Source organism: Oncorhynchus masou, chromosome 29 (genome assembly GCF_036934945.1).
Source record: "Oncorhynchus masou masou isolate Uvic2021 chromosome 29, UVic_Omas_1.1, whole genome shotgun sequence".
Taxonomy (NCBI): domain Eukaryota; kingdom Metazoa; phylum Chordata; class Actinopteri; order Salmoniformes; family Salmonidae; genus Oncorhynchus; species Oncorhynchus masou.
This window is the reverse complement of record NC_088240.1, coordinates 69,327,924-69,334,310: the sequence shown is the minus strand read 5'-3', so window position 1 is coordinate 69,334,310 and position 6,387 is coordinate 69,327,924.

The window sequence follows — 6,387 nt, the reverse complement described above, 5'->3', positions numbered from 1 at the left end:
GTTCTGATGCCGGGCATCCTGGTGGTTGGCGGAGTGGCGTGGAGGGGGTTGGGCAGGGGGTGAGCATTGGAAGTTAAGACCAGGTTCAGCCTTTATTCTCTCTTCTTACGTCTGGGCTGCCCAAGAGAAGGTCACGATTGGCTTATGGGTTATCTGTTATCTTTTTGGCGTGTGCTACGGCCCAAACAGTAGCCTGTGTAAAGTTGGTTTAATAAACCGTCAATTCGCAAACTCAAGCCTTTGTCTGGACAATTGTTCCTTTATGATCTAGTCAGGTCATTACATTGGTGTCAGAAGTAAAAACGTTGATACAAGTTAGCCAGCTAGCTAGCTGACTTATGTGGCTAGCTACCGTAGGTGAGAACGGGGGTTGAAAATGCGTCGAGGGAATCCGAAAGTGAAGGTGGAGGCAGGGGACGATTATGGCCAAGGAGGTGCGTGTGAATGGACGTCGGGGGTTCTGTCTGAGGAGATCGCCAGGGCGTCGGAGCGCAGAGGCCGCTTGAGGGAGGACGTTAGAGCGATGGCGGCTGAAGCAGGCATGAGTGCTTCGTCGACTGTATTTCGCGCGGATTCTGGTGGGCGGACCGAAGTGGCGACGTCGACGCGGCGTGACGAGGAATCTGGGGCTCAGGATGTAAACAAACATGGCGGCGCCCAGTTCCCGGCTGCGTCCGTATCTGTTAAGACCCCGAAGTATTCCGGTAAGGCGGATTGGGAAGCTTTTCATGCTCAGTTTGAACTGTTAGCTCATTTTAGGGGTGGTCGGATGAAGAAAGGGCACTGCAGTTGGCTTTATGCCTCACGGATGAAGCTCTGGCCTGTTTGATATTGATTAGCCCCGAGGACAGGCATGATTATGGTGCTTTAGTGGGAGCACTGAGGAGGCGCTATGGACAGTGTGTACAGCCCGGGCTACTGCGCTCCGAACTGAGTAATAGACGCAGGCAGCCTGGAGAGCCTCTACGGGTGCTAGCTAATGACATTGAGAGCCTCTCTCGGCGGGCATATGCTCACATGCCCCCTCCGTGCAGAGCGAGCTAGCACGGGACCAGTTCATACGGGCGCTCTCCTACGGAGCTGCGCATACAGACCCAGCTGGCTCATCCTGAGTCATTGCAGACAGCCTTGGAGATGGCTTTGGAGAGGGAGCTGGTGTGGGCTGGGGCTTCAGCTGGGGCTTTGGTGGGGGTGCAGGGAGACACACCCTCTGTGCGAGCTGGGGGCAGAGCAGCCCGGAGCCGGAAAAGCCTGCTTGGGTGGCCGAAATGACAAAACTCATTCGGGCTGTGTCGCTACAGGCGGCACGAAACACAAGCCCTGGTCCCAGGGTCTGCTGGGGTTGTGGCCAGCCAGGCCATCTGCGCCGAGATTGCCCCATGTCCCCCCAGAGCTCAGAGAAACGGCTCGGGGTCCGCATAGACCGGGTAGTGCGGACCCCTGGCTTTCTATCCCAACCACCATCATCTTCAGGAGGAGCCCACCTGCACAGACGGGGAAGCAAGGCTCCACTTCCCCCAGAAGCAGACGAGGGCAAGCGGATGGAGCCTGTTGTTGTGGTGGGCCGGACCTGTGTTGGGGACTTTTGTCATGTCCCTGTCACTGTGGAGGGGTGCCCTGCTCCGCCCTGGTGGACACTGGGTCCACAGTAACCCTGGTGAGGCCAGATATTGTGCCAGGTTGGACTCAGTGTGAGCCTACAACTGTGCAGCTCCGCACAGTCACAGGTGAGCTGGCACCCATGAAAGGGAAGGGAATAATGACTCTGACAGTAGGGGGCAGGACTGTGCGTCATCCTGTGTGGGTGGCGGCTGTGCAGGACCCTTGTATCCTGGGGTTGGACTTTCTTAGGAGCACAGGCTGCCAGTTAGACCTAAATAGGGGCACACTGAGCTTCCAGGGAGGGACGGAAGTCACCATGGCCCCCCCTAATGTCACATTCACTCAACCCAACAAACCCTTTACTCCAACAGTTAAAGCAGCAGAGACTCATGGCTGCGCCCCTCCCCCACAGCTGTGTGTGACTTTTCCCCAGTCCCCCTGTCACCTACGGCGGTGTGTTACATTCCCCCAGCTACCTCCATGACACAGCCCTCTGTGAGCCCGGGCCGCAACCCCCAGCCCAGCTACCCCAGATGGGAGAGGAGAGGACACTGTCTGCAGTGAGGGAGATATGGGGGAGGAACTGTGTTGGTCTTGACCCCGAGCAGCAGGAACGGTTTTGGCAGTTGCTGTTTGAATTCAGAGACAGTTTTGCGTTGAGTGAGGGAGAGGTGGGTCAGACTCATCTGGTGCAGCATGAGATCGACACAGGTGATGCTCGACCCATCAAGATGCGTCCCCGCCGTATCCCGCTGGCACGCCAGGAGGCGGCAGACAAGGCTGTGTTGGAGATGCAGCGGGCAGACTTCATTGAGCCCTCAGACAGCCCCTGGGCGGCGCCAGTCGTCATGGTTCCGAAGAAGGGGGCAAGCTGAGGTTCTGTGCGGACTACAGGCGGCTGAATGAGGTAACCAGGAAGGATTCATACCCCATACCACGTATCGATGAGTCGCTGGACCTGGTTAGGGGTCCTCCTGGTTCTCCTCACTAGACCTCCGAAGTGGCTACTGGCAGGTGCCCCTCTCCCCAGAGGCCAGAGCCAAAACTGCGTTCTCCACTAACAGAGGACACTGGCAGTTCAAGGTCCTGTGCTTTGGCCTGTGCAACGCTCCAGCTACTTTTGAGCGTTTGATGGACAGGGTGCTGGATGGCATCCCCGACAGCAGTGTCTGGTATACCTCGATGACATCCTGGCCCATGGCAGCTCCTTCCAGTCAGCCCTGGAGGCGCTACGGCGTGTGCTGGAGAGGGTGGCTGCCGCAGGTCTGAAGCTCCACCCCGAGAAGTGCCACTTCATGAGGAGAGAGGTGTCCTTCTTGGGCCACCGAGTGGGGAAGGAGGGGATCAGCACCATGGAGGACAAGGTAGGGGCTGTCAGAGACTGGCCCACCCCCACCGACCAGCGTCAGCTGAAGAGCTTCCTGGGCCTGGCCTCGTACTACAGGAGGTTTGTACGGGGCTTCTCAAGCGTTGCTGCTCCACTGAACCGCCTGCTGCCGAAGGACAAGGCTTTCACTTGGACAGTGGAGTGTGAGGAGGCGTTCAACACCCTCAAACGTGCACTGATCGAGGCCCCCGTGCTCGCCCCCCCTGACCTCACCTTGCCATTTATCCTGGACACAGACGCGAGCAATGTGGGCATGGGTGGGGTGCTGGCCCAGGTGGGGCCAGAGGGGGAGAGAGTGGTGGCGTACTTCAGCAAAACATTTGACAAACATGAGCGCCGCTACTGTGTCACCCGGCGGGAGCTCTTGGCTGTTGTGGCTTCCGTCAAACACTTCAAGTACTACCTGGGTGGTCTGCCCTTTACTGTAAGGACTGACCACTCTGCTCTCCAGTGGCTCATGTCGTTCAGAGAGCCAGAGGGGCAGGTGGCACGCTGGTTGGAGGAGCTTCAGCCGTATGACTTCACGGTGGTGCACAGGGCAGGGGCACGCCACTCCAACGCCGACGCCATGTCCCGTCGGCCCTGTACTGCAGACGGCTGCCGCCACTGTGAACGGAGAGAGGGACGGGAGAGAGCTGCGGGCAGAGGAGGGTGTCTGTGCCACAGTGTGTCGGGCGAGCGGGCCTGTCTGCTGCGAGCTGCAGACTGTCGACGTGGCTGAATGGCGGCAGCAGCAGGGACGGGACACAGACCTACAGCCAGTGCTACAGTGGGTAGAGGCGCAGGTGAGGCCACCATGGGAAGAGGTGACAGCGCTCTCACTCGCGACCAAAGGGTTGTGGTCGAAGTTTGAGAGACTGCGGCTGGCTGATGGCGTGCTACAGCGGGCATGGAAGGAGTCAGCTACGGGAGAGGAGAGGTGGCAGGTGGTGGTCCCAAAAGCATTGCGGGAGGCTGTGCTCCAGAGTACTCATGGGGGTGGGGACTGGACACTTTGGGGTCACAAAAACACTGCGCCGTCTCCGTCAGGGCTTCTACTGGGGGCAGCACAAGAGGGATGTGGAGGACTTTTGTCGCCGCTGTGACAACTGCACAGCGAGAAAGGGCCCCCAGGCCGCTCTCATGCTCAGCTCCAACAGTTCCCAGTGGGGGCTCCCATGGAGAGGGTGGGAGTGGATGTAGTTGGGCCGTTCCCCACCACAGACAGTGGAAACCGCTGGGTGCTCACGGCCATGGACTATTTCACAAAATGGCCTGAGGCCTATGCTCTGCCTGACCAGGAGGCAGAGACCATCGTCGACGCCCTGACAGCGGGGATGTTCAGCAGGTTTGGAGCTGCAGAGTCCATCCACAGCGACCAAGGCAGAAACTTTGAGTCCCGTGTGTTCGCCACCATGTGTGAGAGGCTGGGTATGCACAAGACCCGCACTACTCCTCTCCATCCTCAAAGTGATGGCCTTGTGGAGCGCTTCAACAAAACGCTTGGACAGCAGCTGGCCATCGTCTCTTCCAAACACCAGCGTGACTGGGACAAGCACCTGCCTATGGTCCTCATGGCATGCCGCTCCGCTGTCCAAGACTCCACCTCCTGCACGCCTGCCCTCCTCATGCTGGGGAGAGAGATCCGCACCCCTGCGGAGATGGCGTTTGGTCGGCCCCTGGATAGCCCTCATGTTCCTCCGGGGCCGGAGTATGCCCGGAGACTCCAGGACCGCCTGGAGACAGCCCACACCTTCGCCAGAGAGCAGCTGGTGAATGCAGGTGTGAGGCAGAAAAGGAACTATGACGTGCACACCCGGGGAAGGCACTTTGTGGCTGGGGAGCTGGTCTGGGTCTACAGCCCCCTAAGAAAAAAAGGCAGATGCCCCAAGTTGGACAGTCACTGGGTGGGACCCTGCAGTGTCCTGGAGAGGGTAGGGGAGGTTGTGTACCGGGTGCAGCTTCCTCCCAGGGGGAGAAAGGTGGCACTGCACCGGGACAGGTTAGCCCCATACAGAGGGGCCTCTTTTCCCCAAACTCCAGGAACCCCCACAATTCCCCTCTCTGGCAATGACATTCTCCAGGCACCCACCCTCAGGTGCCGCAGACAAGGCTCCAGACAGCCCACTCCCCTGTTTCCCCCTGTGTCACCGCGTGGTTCCCCAGAGCCACGGACTGTATTACCCGTTCCCGCTTCCTTGTCCCCCATATCCCTGCCTTCATCCCCTGGTTCCCAGGGGGCACTCTGCGACCATCACGGCCACGCAGGCAAAGGAGACCTCCGGGTCGCTTCAGAGACTTTGTTTGTTCCCTCGGGGACGAGGGACTTTGTGGTGGGGGGCTGTGTAGCGACCCGCACAGACAGCTGTGTGTTATGTCTTAGGCTAGGATGTGGTTGTGTTGTACTGACCAGTACCCGGTGTTCGCGGGGTCCGACATGTCAGTCAACCTGCTATCTGCCAATCACGGGAATGCCTGGAATGTTCTGATGCCGGGCATCCTGGTGGTTGGCGGAGTGGCGTGGAGGGGGGTTGGGCAGGGGGGTGAGCATTGGAAGTTAAGACCAGGTTCAGCCTTTATTCTCTCTCTCTTACGTCTGGGCTGCCCAAGAGAAGGTCACGATTGGCTTATGGGTTATCTGTTATCTTTTTGGCGTGTGCTACGGCCCAAACAGTAGCCTGTGTAAAGTTGGTTTAATAAACCGTCAATTCGCAAACTCAAGCCTCTGTCTGGACAATTGTTCCTTTATGATCTAGTCAGGTCATTACAATATAAACAAAGAAATATCAATAGAAAACCGGTAAAACTAAACAAAGTGCAGCTGGTTTGCTGTCTTTCCAGCTTCAGTTTGATGGGATTGTGTTAGCTGTGTTGTTGGCTAGCTCCTCAGAACAAGTGTCCTGACGAGAGAGCACATTTTCTATGCCAGGCGAAATCATGTTCTGGATGTATCCAAATAAATGTCACTAGAAAACATTTTAAACAAACGCAAATGCAGCTACTTTGCTGTTCTTCTGGCTTTTTGACGTGACTGTAAGTTAGCCGTAGTTGGCTAGCTAGAGATCAAGGGATAAGGACGTTGCCAGCCAGTATGGCAATGGAACGTTGAGAATGAAAGACTGGGTCGTGTCAATAGATAATGAACAAAAATACTGAATGACTGAGTCGGTCTCATGGCAACCAAACAGATAGATCGAACGACCAGCCAGCTTGGGTAGCATCCCCAGTTTTGGTCGGGACTATATATTGTTTTCTGGCCCTCGACGAACACCCGTGCTAATATATCCTCCAAACACCCGCTTCTCGGGCATCATCACTTAAGTAATAATGGACCAAATAACAATGGGATAAAAAGAAGGAAAAAAGTTGATTATTATAATATCATTATTATTGTTATTAATACTATTATTAATAGAAGC